A 14,281-nucleotide genomic window follows, 5' to 3' on the forward strand; every position below is an offset into this window, starting at 1 on the left:
GTCTCAGCCTCCCCAGCAGCTGGGACTACAGGCACCACACCCAGCTAATTTTTCTATTTTTAGTAGAGAAATCCTGACCTCAAGCGATCCTCCTACCTTGGCCTCCCAGAGTGCTAGGATTATAGGCATGAACCACCACACCCAGCCTACATCTCTTTCTTTTAAACATCAGAAAATAAAGGGAGAAAAACAATTTGAGTGCAAAGATACTAGCCAAAGGTAATTTGACATGAAAGGGCTTCAGGAAGGTACATATCAGGTTTTAATCTTCTATAGGACATAAAACTCTTCAAGAATTTGATTAACACCATATACTCTCTCCCCGCCAAAAATGAACACATAGACAATTTGCATGTACTTTCAGATTTTGCTATTTAAAGGAAGAAAAGTGTAGTCGCATTGTGCTTCTAAAAACTGATGTATATTTATATTTCTAAATTGCTAGAGTTTAAATTACCTAGAACATTAACCGATTTACTCATCCATTCATCTCAGTGCAATTCCCTCCTAATGACTTAAATACCTTCTATCTTTCTGAAATGATTCTGAATTATAATGAAACATTTTATTTAAATATGGTAAACTAGAAGTTCTGAGCACAAGGTCTATTTTCCTTCTTCTTGTCTGGCAAAAGTTCCAAATATTCTTAAATGATCTATTTTCTCATTCATTTTCCATCCTACAAAACAGTAGGAAAGACCACTGGCTATTATTTAGCATCCTATAAGGGAAAAGACAGATTAGCTCTTAATTATCTCTCTTTTTTAATAACAGAGATAGAGAATGAAAATAAGATCAAGTCAGCCACCTTTCCAAAGGCCCAAAGTTAGCCAATTCTTAGAGCCCTAGCAGAGAATTTCTCAGCTTGCTCCAGACAGAATAGGTTTCTCATGATGACACCAATGTTCGTCCCGGAGCAAGCAAGGATGGCACGACCTGAGTAAAGTACTTTAACAAAGACCTCAGTTGGCTGGAAGTGGCAGAACTCGAGACTATGCAGGACAACAAATTTCTAATATCTGCAACCCATTTTGGAAGATCCCAGATAAAAAGAAGGCTCTTGAGTTCTTTGAGGCATATGTCAGAGACATGAAAGGGCATCCAGTCTCCTTACAGGAGAGCACTTAAGGTGTGGCATCATGCTTAGCAGAATGGAGACCAAAGGAAAAATAGACTTACGTCTTCCCATTTGTAACAACTATTTGTGAAGCAAATGAAATACGCGTACACACAGTTAAGCCAGATTTAACACAAGCGCTGGACTAATAAAAAGGTTTCAGTTCCAGTAAAACAGCACATAAAGAGGTTTTATAATGATATTTGATAAAGCATTTATTCTTGAAGATTATAAAAAGATCCAGGCCAAAATAATTAAAATAACAATTCTTCTCTAGAGCTTTATAATAGCTCCCATATCCAACATACCTAAAACCAACATGATAGCCAAGATAAGTTAAAAATCATTGCTATTTCAAATTAAAGGAAAATATGATCAAGTCAAAATATCTATGAGCAGAGAAAGATGTACATAATACAGATTTTACATGTGTTCTGTTTATGTTGGATAATCAAGAAAATAAAAACCAACATACAGTAACATTAAAAATGATAAAAGATTTTCTTTTTAGACAGAGTCTCAGTCTGTTGCTCAGGCTGGAGTGCTGTCATGTCAGCCTAGCTCACAGCAACCTCAGACTCCTGGGCTCAAGCGATCTTCCTGCCTCAGCCTCCCGAGTAGCTGGGGCTGTAGGCACCTACTACCACACCTGGCTAATTTTTTGTATTTTAGTAGAGACAGGATCTCACTCTTGCTCAGAGTGGTCTTCAACTCCTGAGCTCAATTGGTCCCCGTGCCTCAGCCTCCCAGAGTGCTAGGATTACAGGCGTGAGGCACCACGCCCAGCTGATAAAGGACTTTTTTAATGGAGCTAGATGGGACCCTAAATACTGTTTGTGTGAAGTGGGAAGTCTGAAGTGTCAGGTGTGAAGAGGTATGTATGAAAAGAATTCTGAATAGTTCTGGATAATTTAAAGATGCATATTGTTAGCCCTACAGCTACTAAAATACCCAAGACTAAGAAGCCAATAGCAGAAATAAAGTGATACACTTAAAAAATTTCATTTAGTCTGAAAGAAAACATTAAAGGACCAACAAAGGAACAGAAAGCAGAAGGAAGCAAAGGGAGAGTTGCTCAACGTTAGGAATATGGGAAATGAAAACCAAAGCCACAGTGAGATGCCACTTCATGATCATTATAATGGTAGATGTTAAAAAGACAGGTAATACCAAGTGTTGACCAAGATGTGGACAAAGTGGAACCCTCATACAACGCTGGTGGGAATGTAAAATTATACAGCTGCTTTGGAAAGTCTGGCAAGTTGCTCAGAAAGTTGAAGAATTATCCTATCATCCAGCATTACCCTCCTAGATATACAGCCAAGAGAAAGGAAAACATGCATCCACACAAAAACTTGTACACAAATAAATGTTTAAAGCACCATAATTCATAATAGGCAAAAAGTAAAAAATGCACAAATGTCCATTCAATGAGTAAATAAAATGTATACCCACAAAATGGAGTACTATTTGACCACAAAAAGGAATGCAGTACTGATTCATGCTACAACAAGGAAAAAACTGCAAAAAAAATAATGCTAAGTGGAAGAAGTCAGATACCAAAGGACATTTACGGTATGATTCCACTTAGAAGATGTATCCACCATAGTCACATCTAGAGAGACAGCAAGTAGAATAGTGATGCTGGGGATTGGGAGTTGGGGGAAATGGGAGTGACTTCTAATGGGTACAGATGTCTGTTTGGGGGTTAACAAAAATGTTCTGTAATTGGACAGTGCTGATGGCTGTAGAATTCTGTGAATACTCCAAAAACCAATGAATTGTACACTTAAAAAATGGACTAAATATCCCAATTAAAAGACAGAAATTGTCAGACTGAGAGAAAGCAAGACCCTACTATAGGCTGTCTATAAAATATGATTTAAATATAAAAATACAAAGATTAAAATGATAGAAAATGATATACCAAGCAGAATGAGCATAAGAATGCTGATTCCAATATTAATGAGACAAACCAGATGTGAAGACAGAGTATTACATAATAATAAATGGACCAATTAACCAGGAATATATAACAAAGCTATACATACACATCTAATAACAGGACACCAAAACTGATGAAACAAAAATGAGCAGAACTAAAGGGAGAAACAGATCCACAACCACAGCTAGAGATTTTAATATCTTTTATCATCAATTAATAGATCCAGTAGACAAAAGGAATCAATAAGGAACAGATTTCAACAATACTACCAACCTGACCTAAGTGACACTTACAGAATATGACACACAAAACTGCAGAATATATACTCTTTTCAAGTGCACGTGGAACATTCACCAAGGTAAACCACATGCTGGGACATAAAACAGGTCTCCGTAAGTTTCAAAAGGTAGAAAAGTCACCAGGTATAAAACCTGAACATTTGGGATTGAATTAAAAATCACCAACACTAAGATACCTTTATTTTGGATTACAGAAGAAATAAAATAAATTAGAACATGTTTTAAATGATAATGAAAACATCAAAACTTATAGCAAACATCTGAGAAGAAATTACATAAACTCTTTCAAGAAAACAGAGCTGAGAACATTTCTGGACCCTTGTGCTAAAACCTTATAAAGATCTGCAAGAATATAAAATTACAGACTAATATACCTCATAAACATTTATGCAAAACCCCCAATAAAATATTAGCAAATCAAGTCCACAATATATAAAAGGGATAACACTTTATCGTACTTAATAGTGAAAGACTGAATGCTTTCTTGCTAAGATCGGGAGCAAAAGTGTGTTATTAAAAGTGTCAGCCAGTACAGTAAGGCAAGAAAAAGAAGTACAGGGACATAGAATAATGAAAGAAGCAAAACTATTTTTATTTGCAGGCTACATAGAAAATCCTCAAAAATCTACAACAAAATCAGTAGAACAAAAAAATGATCTCAGCAAGATTGTAAGAATAAAGTCAATAGATGAAAATAACTTTACATTATATATAATAGCAACAAATAGTTAGAAAGTAAAACTTTAAAATACTTCCATTTATAATGTTAAAAATTATAAAATACTTAAGAATAAATGACAAGATAGCCAATATATTTATGCCGAAAACTACAAAATATTGTTGAAATTAAAGAAGATAGACAAATGGAGAGATATGTATCATGTTCACGGACTGGAAAATTCATTATCATTTAAGATTTCCATGTAAACTTGCAGACTTTAAAATGCTTTTGGGTAGGGCATAGAATAGCCAAAACAACTAAAAACCGAAACAAGTTGGTGACCTTACACTGTCCAATTTCAAGACAATCTGGTTGTGTATAAAGATAAGACATACAGATCAATAGAATAGGGAAGAGAATCCAAAAATGAACTCAACATATATAATATCTGTAAGAAAAAAAAAAAAAAAAACAAGAACACTGACTTTCTACCTCAAACTATATACAAACACTAACCAAAATGCACCATGATGGCAACTATAAAAAGCTAAAGCTATAAAACTTCTAAAAGAAAACTTAACACACAAATGGAAAAGGCAACCTACAAATCAGAAAATATTCACAAATCATGTATCTGACAAAGAGCTTGTATCCAGAATATACAGAATGCTTACAATTTTTTAAAAAGGTAAACATCCCTAATTGAAAACAAGCAAAAGACGAGCAAATATTTCACAAAAAAAGACAGACAAATGAGCAGTAAGCACAGAAACAAATGCTCAAAATTACTTGTCATTAGCGAAATACAAATTAAAACCACAATCAGTTACCACTTTAAACACAACAGAATCAGTAAAATTAAAAACAGCAAACATTGGCAAAGATACGGAGCAAATGGACTGTTCAGATGTTGCCAGTGGAAACATAAACGTTGCAAGTGTTTTGGAAAATAGTTTCACAGTTTCTTAAAGTCAAACATACTTTTACCATATGACCCCCAACAATTACCAAGAGAAATGAAAATGTTATGTGCACAAAACATCTGTATGCAAATGTTCACAGCGCTTTATTCATAACTGCCCCAAATTGATGAACATTTAGGTTGCCTCCAAGTGAACATATAAACAAATTGTGGGCCGGGCGCGGTGGCTCACGCCTGTAATCCTCGCACTCTGGGAGGCCGAGGCGGGAGGATCGCCTGAGCTCAGGAGTTCGAGACCAGCCTGAGCAAGAGCAAGATCCCGTCTCTACTAAAAATAGAAAGAAATTATCTGGACAACTAAAATATATATATAGCAAAAATTAGCCGGGCATGGTGGCGCATACCTGTAGTCCCAGCTACTCGGGAGGCTGAGGCAGGAGGATCGCTTAAACCCAGGAGTTTGAGGTTGCTGTGAGCCAGACTGACGCCACGGCACTCACTCTAGCCCAGGCAACAAAGTGAGACTCTGTCTCAAAAAAAAAAAACAAAAAACAAAAAAAACAAAAAACAAAAAACCAAATTGTGACATCGTTTTCACCAGATAGAATTTAGTGCCCTACTCCCTGCAAAAGGGACAAACCGCCGTCTGACACAAACAGCAGTGTAGATGAATGTCACACAGACATTATGCTGACTGTAAGAGGCTGGGTAAGTTCATTTCACATTGCGTGATCCCACTCATACAAAATTCTACAACAGGTATAACTTCATCTACACTGGCAAAAATGAGGTCAGTGGTTGCCTGATAAGCAATGTTTGTGTGGGGGAGCATGGACTACAAAGGAAACTTACTGGGGAAATGGAAATGTTTTAATTTCTTGAGTAGAATGGTGACTACATGGTGCATTTATTTGTCAAAAAAACACTGGCCTGGATATCTCAATAAAGCAAAGTTCTAATGAACACATTTAATGGACGTATTGTAATTTCCAGAAAGGTAAAGGATGTTTCTATATGGGGAACAGATGAGACCCCCAAAACACTACATATGTTTATTTTTAACTGACCTCAATCAGAGAATCTATTATAAAAAATGCTGGATCCATAATTAATCCTGAAAAAGTAAATTTACAATTTTGATGAATTTCCATTTAGAGTGTGAACCACAAGAAAGTGAACAAAGACCACAATAAAGCACTAATTACTCTGGGGTATATGGAGAACACTATACTAAAGATAAGCTGATAAACGGGGGAAAATCTTCTGGTGTCAAATACTACAATGAGCATTTAAGGAAGGATATTTTTATACTGCTTAAACCATACATCAAGACACGGTTTGATTCCATTTTCACTTTGACAACCAAAAGCAAACTACAAGTTCCTAATTTCCAATTCAGTGCTCAATTATGCCAAGCTACTTCCCAATTAAGAAAAAATATGCTGTTGAAAGATCAACTAGTTAATTTTAAATTTCTGAAGTACTTTAATTGATACAGGCCCATAAAACCAACTGGGCAGATTTGCAACTGGGGAGAATCTGGTCATCAGCATCACCTGGAACTTACAGGGAATGTAAACTCTCAGGCCCCCAGACCTTGTGAATTAGATAGCGGTGGGGCCCAGAAACCTGTGTTTTTTTAAAACAACCCTGCAGGAGATTCTGGTGTTTCCTAAGGTTTAAGAAACACTATATTAAAGGCTACCACTTCTGCTTATCCCTAGTTTTAGCCTTCTCCCTAGTTACCAGATATAATCTTTCCTGAATTGTGTTAAGCATTCCCTTGATTTTCTTTGTAAGTGTTCCACATATACATGTATCCTCACTTACAAAAATAAATCACTGGTAGGTATGCTTCTATGACTTGCTTTACTTGCCTAACATTATTTTTTGCCCTGATTCACCCTGGTCATATACACACCTGTGATGAGGCTGCCCTCAGTTCCTTGAGGCCCCCACCATTCCTAACATGTGGCTTTCCCAGCAGGACTGCTTTACTTCATTCAAGCTGCAAGGAGAGTCTCTGGAGTTTGACAGCAAACATAATCTCAGGAATGACATCCCCTCAATTTTGCCAATATTGTGTTGGTTAGGAGCAGGCCCTGCCCACACACAAGGGAAGGGGATCACATAAAGGCATAGATGAGGCCGGGCGCAGTGGCTCACGCCTGTAATCCTAGCACTCTGGGAGGCCGAGGTGGGTGGATTGCTCGAGGTCAGGAGTTCGAGACCAGCCTGAGCAAGAGCGAGTCCCCGTCTCTACTAAAAATAGAAAGAAATTATATGGCCAACTAAAAATCTATATAGCAAAAATTAGCCGGGCATAGTGGCGCATGCCTGTAGTCCCAGCTACTCGGGAGGCTGAGGCAGTAGGATCGCTTAAGCCCAGGAGTCTGAGGTTGCTGTGAGCTAGGCTGACGCCACGGCACTCATTCTAGCCTGGGCAACAAAGTGAGACTCTGTCTCAAAAAAAAAAAAAGGCATAGATGATTCCACAGGATCATGGGGGCTGCCTCAGAGTACAACCGCCACACCATCACCCAAGAAAACACCACTTTACCTTGGCAACAGAATGAACAAATGATAAATGTCTCTCAGGCTTATATCAGCTTTGCTTTGCCTTAGTTTCCTGAGGTAAGAAAATTAATTGTACTAGATGGTAAGGTTCCTTTCATATTTAAGATGCTAGTTCTGAACTGTAGATTCATTTGAGATTTTAAAAAACCTTTTAAAGCAGAGGTCCACAGATACAATTTAGGTGGTACATGAACTTGGCTAAGAAAGTATTATATTTTTATTGTAATCTAATAACTGAAATTTTACATTTCCTTCAATTATGAATGCAGTCAACAAACCACAGTGATTTTAGTAGTACTTGTATATATTTCACAAGTAGCAATCAGATATTTTCACATCAGATGGATACTGCAGATATTTCAAAATAGCATTTATGCTCATCAATACTTGAAGACAGTAATTTTGGGAAATCAGACCTGCTGCTAGAGTATATAAGTTAGTGAGTTAATGAAAAAACACAGTAACTATATATCAAAAATTTGATTCTTTAATACTTTACTATTTTTCAGTATAATTGGGTTCTGCTGTAATCCTCTTTCATTTTGTGATTTTAAAACATTATTCTTAGATGGGGTTCATCAGTGTGGCAAAGAAGAATAGACCACAAAAGAGTTAAAAATCCTGTTTTCAAGGAAAACCTTTCTATTATACTTAACATTTCTCTCATTTGCAGCATGGGAGCTGGGGGGGGGGGGTGGCGTTGCTGGAGGTCTAGGGGCCAGATCTGTCCTGTCAATTACTAGCTGTGTGACCTTGGGCAATTTATTTAACCTCTCTGTGCCTCAAATGCCTCATCCTCGATGGATGAATGAGAGGGGACTTTATATTAGAAGGCTGTCATAGGATTAAACGAGAATTCCTGGAAAGCATTCAAAGCGGTGTCCAGGACACAGGACATGTTGGCTATTATTTCCATAAGAGACACAGTATTATACTGTCCTGTAAGTGCATAAATCTCAGATTGGAGAGTACAGTTAAAAAGAAATGTGGGTTCCATATTTTGTTTAAAGATTTGATTGAGTTAGTGGAACTAGAATAGTAACCTATTTAATTTCCTGAAAATGGGAGCTGGCAAACTATGGCCTGAGGGACAAATCTGGCCTAACGTCTGTTTTTGTACAGTCTGTAAGAATAGTTTTATGTTTTTAAATGGCCCGGGGTGGGGGGGAGGGTTGGAATAAAAAGAAAAACAGTATTTCCTGGCATGTGAAAATGATATAAAATTCAAACTTCAGTGATCATAAAGTTCTAATAAAATAGTCACTATCAGTCATCACATATCGCCTGTGACTGCTTTCCCACTACAATGACAGAGCTGAGTAGCTGCAATACATCATATGACCCACGGCACCTAAAATACAGTCATGCCTTACGTAACAAAAGGGTGAAAACTGCGTCATTAGGAGAGCTTGTTGTTGTGGGAACGTCGTAACAGCGTACTTAAACCTAGATAGGACAGTCTACTACACATAAAGGCTTTATGATATAGCCTGTTGGTCTTAGACTACAAACCTACACATCATGTTACTACCGTAATGAATGCTGTAGGCAACTGGAACACAATAGTAAATATTTGTGTATCTAAACATAGAAGAACTACAGTAAACGTAAAGACAAAAAGTTGTACACTGACACAGGGCACATACCATGATGGAGAATGCAGAACCAGAAGTTGCTCTAGGTGACTCGGTGAGTGGTGAGGGAATGTGAAGGTCTGCGACATTACTGTACACTAGTGTAGACTTTTAAAACACTGTATGTACACTTAGGCTACACTAAATTTATAAAAAAATTTTCTTCTTCAATAATAAATTATTCTTAGCCTGCTATAAATTTTTTACTTTATAAACATTTTTTATAAAGTTTATAAAGTTATAAGTTTTTAACTCTTTTGTAACAACACTTAGCTAAAAACACCAACACACTGTACAGCTGTACAAAAATATTTTTCTTTATATCCTTATTCCGTAAATTTTTTTCTACTTAGAATTTTTTTTTTTTTTTTGAGACAGAGTCTTGCTCTGTTTTCTGGGCTAGAGTGCCATGGTGTCAGCCTAGCTCACAGGAACCTCAAACTCCTGGGCTCAAGCGATCCTCCTGCCTCAGCCTCCCAGGTAGCTGGGACTATAGGCATGCGCCACCATGACCGGCTACTTTTTTCTATTTTTAGTTGTTTGACTAATTTCTTTCTGTTTATAGTAGAGACGGGGTCTTGCTCTTGCTCAGGCTGGTCTCGAACTCCTGAGCTCAAGCAACACTCCCGCCTCAGCCTCCCAGAGTGCTAGGATTACAGGCGTGAGCTACTGCACTGGCCAGAAAATTTTATTTATTTACTTTTTGCTTTTAAACTTTTTTGTTAAAAACTAAGACACACACACACATTAGCAATGCTTTCTTTTGGAGTACCTCCTGAAGGACTTGCCTGAGGCTGTTTTAGAGTTAACTTAAAAAAATATTTTTTAAAACAATCTTTTAAAAAAAACAGCATCTCACCATGCTGCCCAGGCTGGCCTAAAATTCCTGGGCTCAAGCAATCCTCTTTCCTCAGCTTTCTGAATAGCTGGGACTACAGGTGAGCACTACCTCAACCGGCTTCTTCTTTTTTTAATAAGTAGAAGGAGTATACTCTAAAATAATGATAAAAAGTATAGTACAGTAAACATATGTTTCTATACATGATAATGTGCTATATACATTATCAAGACTGCTCAAAGGCTTCTCATAATTTCATTTAATCCTCATAATATTAATAACTTTACTGGGTGTTGTTACTATTCCCATTTTATGGATGAGGCAAGTTATGCACAGAGAAATTAAGTAACCTTCTTAGTTCCACCTAATAGGTATGTCTGAGAGCCGGAAAGGTTAAGTATCCACTTATCCAAATTTCTCTTTCTTTAGAATGAGATAAAAGCAAAACTTCAGAGAATAATAAGTTGTCCATTCACTGTAACTGCATGTGGATCATTACTGACTGGACAAGATAACCATCACTTCTGGCAACTCCCTTCAGTGAAAAAAGTAAAATAGATAGTAACGTTCTTTCTTGTCTGGGGGCTCCAGTATACACGTGTATTCAGTTTGTGAAAATTCACTGAGCTGTATAATTAAGAAATGTGCGCTTTCTTGCATGTATATTATACATCAGCATTAAATGTCAAGAGATCGCAGCCTTGGAGCTAGACAAACACAGACTCCTGACCCACACAAACTGTATGATAACAAATTTGTGTTGTTTTAGGTTGTTATGCTTTGGGGTAAAATTTGGTACATAACAGTGGCTAACTCATACAGACACAAGTATTAACACTGAAAGGAAAGAGAAATGATAATCCTAGAAAATCAAGAGAACCAACTTAAAAAAAAATCAAAGTCAGTAAACTACAAACTCAAGACAGATGAAGAGATATAATATTCTACTATTTCAAAAATACTTGTAATGTGAATGTGATTCTAGTCTTTTTTAGATTTTAAAAAATTTTATTGGCCGGGTGCGGTGGCTCACGCCTGTAATCCTAGCACTCTGGGAGGCCGAGGCGGGTTGATCGTTCAAGGTCTGGAGTTCGAGACCAGCCTGAGCAAGAGCGAGACCCTGTCTCTACTAAAAATAGGAAGAAATTAGCTGGACAACTAAAAATATATATAGAAAAAATTAGCCGGGCATGGTGGCGCATGCCTGTAGTCCCAGCTACTCGGGAGGCTGAGGCAGGAGGATCGTTTAAGCCCAGGAGTTTGAGGTTGCTGTGAGCTAGGCTGACGCCACGGCACTCGCTCTAGCCCGGGCAACAAAGCGAGGCTCTGTCTCAAAAAAAAAAAAAAAAAAAAAGTTACTGACCTATAATAGTTATAAATTCTATTCTTAATAGCAACAAAAATTAAATTAGCCAGGTCTGTGTCTGATCTAAATTAATAAAGTTGTAACTTTCTACTGAGTGATATTACAGGCAAAATAAATCTCAATATTGTAAAAATGTCAATTTTGCACAAATTTCTTCATAATTTTATTTGATTCTAGTAAGAATGATAAGGGGATTTCTTTTTCTTTTTTAAGAGACAGGGTCTCACTCTGTCACCCAGGTGAGATTGCAGTGAAGCAATCATAGCTCACTGCAACCTCGAACTCCTGGACTCGAGAGATTCTCTTGCCTCAGCCTACAGAGTAGCTGGGACTACAGAGGTGAGCCACTATGCCTGCCAGATAAGCGGATTTCTTATAGAACATCACAAAATATTGTAATCATTATCTGGAAGAACTAGCAAGCAGAATTAGTTAAGACCAATTTTAAACAGAAAGACAAATTAGGGGGACACACGCCCTATCACAGAGGAATCTCCTGTTAGAGGTAATAGCCCATATGAGAAGGCTTAGTTTACAAATCACTTTCTCACACCAAGTGATATGTCTGTTGACAGACTATTTTTTACTTCTAAGGACTTACCGCTGTAAGTGTATATAATTTGTAATCACATGATTACAGTGATTACTAGTGGACTTCCTCATCCCACCCCAGTACAGTAAACTCTGTGAGAACAAGGACAGTGTTTGTCCTGCCAGCACCTACTCGCCTGTGTCCAGAGAGCTGACTAGGATTATGGAACCAGGTGCCCTCATGCACTGATGGTCCAAGGATAAAATGGAACCACCTCTGTGGTAGGAAGCCTGCCATTTTACTTTAAAAAAAAAAAAATCATAACCAGGCATTTCTTTTGACCAAGCAATGGCAATTCCATAAACTTACACTAAGAAGATAAAAGTTTGCACACCTAGGTGAATTCTACATAAAGCTATGAATCATGTTTATAATGGCTAAAAGCTAGACATAACTGTCAACTACCAGATTGGATTATCTGACAATCACAATTAGAGAAAAGTTGATTATAAGAAAAATGATTACTGTAATGAAAAAAATTCCAGATATTACAATGTGAAATTACACACAGTACAAATACAACAGTACTTAAAAAACACATAAACTCCCAAGTCTACATCCCAAATAGAGAATGGAAAAAAATATACTACAATTTATTTTACTTGTATTTGTATTTATAAATACAACCTGAGTATTCTAGGGGGAACAATCGTTCTTTTGAGTCCAGGAACAATAACGCTCCCCCTAAGGAGTACAGACTTCCATCCTGAGAAAAGCGGCAGTTAGTCCATCTCTTTCATTGCACATTAACATTGGGTATACTCTCCTAGCCCCAACAGATTGAATTCATTAGAACAAAAATATATGAGCTATTGTCTTTAACTCTCCGAAAAACATAAACTGTAACAACCAAAACCCCTACATGGCATCCCAGGGCAAGAGACTGGGAAACTCGTGTCTCTCCTGTTTTTGAGTTTGCTTTGTACTTCTGTTCTGTTTAGAAATGTAGCAAAGAAAACGCATATACCAAGTTACGGTGAAAACAAGGGGAGAGGTCATATGAGGAAGCTCCTTTATTTGTCCACATAGATGAAATTTTGGTCCAGGTTTCTACACATCTCAAAGGTATTGGAGAGCGGTGTACTTGGCAGTTACGAGGTAAGGGAGCCTAGAGGCTCCAAGGTAATTATGCTGCTACTGCCAGTTGTGTGAACAGCAGAAGACACTCAACTGGCAGAAATGTAGTAAAATCTATTTTAATTTGTTAGGCAATATTTTACCAATAATACAACCAAAACTCAGAAAAAGGCAAATATAAGAGGAAGAAATTCTATACTCAAATATGTTAGCTGGTGTAGCCAAGAGTAAGTGATACACATGAGAGTAAAATAAACTCAAGGATTATAACGGAATAAAAACTCAACTGCAGAATGAGCCAAACACGGGGCTTAGTCTGAGAATCTATTCATATGTGCTCAGCCTACACTGTTACGTTATGGCTAATGGTCAGTTCTGGTTTGTTATAGGAAACAGGAAACATCACTATGACTGGTTAATTAGTTCCCTGTGCAAGAAACACTTTGTAAAAGTCAGGATTACTCACGTGATATCCCTTCGTTGATAGCAGCCCTGAAGCAGGCAGGCAATCAGGTCACTGATAAACTCCACATCATCTCTGTGAAGAGCTGCTTCTAACTCCTGAGGGAGGGGAGAAGGAGAGACGGAAACTGAGAAATTAAACAGAGATTTCTTAAAATCCACCTGCTCCTCACTACCACCACCACCACCACCACCACCACCACCACAAGTCCCAAGCAACTGAATGGTTAGTGTAGCAGAAGGACTCGCCTGAGATCAACTCTCCCTTCCCTCCCACAGTCATGGCTAGAAGAGCAACTGAGTTCAGCTTTTTGTTTTTTCCCTGGGATTATTTCTCCCATTGCTGTTTACCAAGCCCCATTCCTTTTACCTGCACCCTAGAAGAAACATAATTATCTCTTTTTTTATAAAGCAACGCTAGTTTCATAATCAAAGAGCTTAACTCTGACTATATAATAAAGTATAAATATAAACATGCTGTATTGCTCTCTTTTTTAATGGCAAGAGAAAATAAAGGAGCAATCACGTAACTGATTATAAAGTATTCTTCATTTACTTAGTCTCAACAGAAAAACCACCTATAACAGCTTTAAAGAACCACTGTATTTTGAACTAAACAGCACTGGTAGTAAGCAATATGGCAATTTTCATTTTGGAGACACTATGACCAATGACAGGAGACTGCTAGAACTAAGATTAATCTCACATCATCTGGAGAGAAATGAGGTAATGTCTATGTTAATGGTCTAATCCTAGGTGAGATGCGTTTGCATTCCTTAGGATTCAAGTAG

At 37.5% G+C, this 14,281-nt stretch overlaps 1 protein-coding gene across 1 annotated transcript in view; it reads right to left on the reverse strand.

Moving 5' to 3' along the window:
- LOC123640179 (cat eye syndrome critical region protein 2) overlaps positions 1 to 13,587 on the reverse strand; it is a 50,401-nt gene extending 36,814 nt beyond the window's left edge. Inside the window, exon 1 of the mRNA XM_045554637.1 lies at positions 13,495 to 13,587. The gene's annotated coding sequence lies outside the window, so the exon portion shown is untranslated. The remainder of the gene's footprint in view (positions 1 to 13,494) is intronic.
- Positions 13,588 to 14,281: the final 694 nt, after the last annotated feature.

Source organism: Lemur catta, chromosome 6, assembly GCF_020740605.2.
Source record: "Lemur catta isolate mLemCat1 chromosome 6, mLemCat1.pri, whole genome shotgun sequence".
Lineage (NCBI taxonomy): Eukaryota > Metazoa > Chordata > Mammalia > Primates > Lemuridae > Lemur > Lemur catta.